Source organism: Pteropus vampyrus, unplaced genomic scaffold (assembly GCF_000151845.1).
Source record: "Pteropus vampyrus isolate Shadow unplaced genomic scaffold, Pvam_2.0 Scaffold14, whole genome shotgun sequence".
Classification (NCBI taxonomy): Eukaryota; Metazoa; Chordata; class Mammalia; order Chiroptera; family Pteropodidae; genus Pteropus; species Pteropus vampyrus.
The window spans coordinates 8,813,150-8,813,583 of NW_011888795.1; positions in this window are offsets into that span (position 1 = coordinate 8,813,150).

A 434-nucleotide genomic window follows, 5' to 3' on the forward strand; every position below is an offset into this window, starting at 1 on the left:
TCAATCCCCATGTATTTAATCTGTTTTTGTTGTAATAATAATAGAATTCATTTTTATACTTTCCTTGATATATATTGTTTTATATGTATATAAAACAATACCGACATAGGCGATATATATGTATATATTATATATACATACATATATGCAACTTTTTTAGTCAGTCCTGCAGCTAAACTCATTACTTCTTGTAATTTTTGGTTGATTTCCTTAGATTTCTAGGTCTGCAATCATACCATCTATAAAATAGATACGTTTGTTTCTTCCTTTTAAATATTTATACATAACATTTCTTTTCCTCTTGGATAGTTATTGACAACACTTTTGGAACAATAAATCCTACTTAGAGAAAACCAATATGTGTTTCTTCTTTAAGAATAAAATTGACTCTTTGTTTTCAACACACATTCCATCATGTTTAGACTGGAAATTCA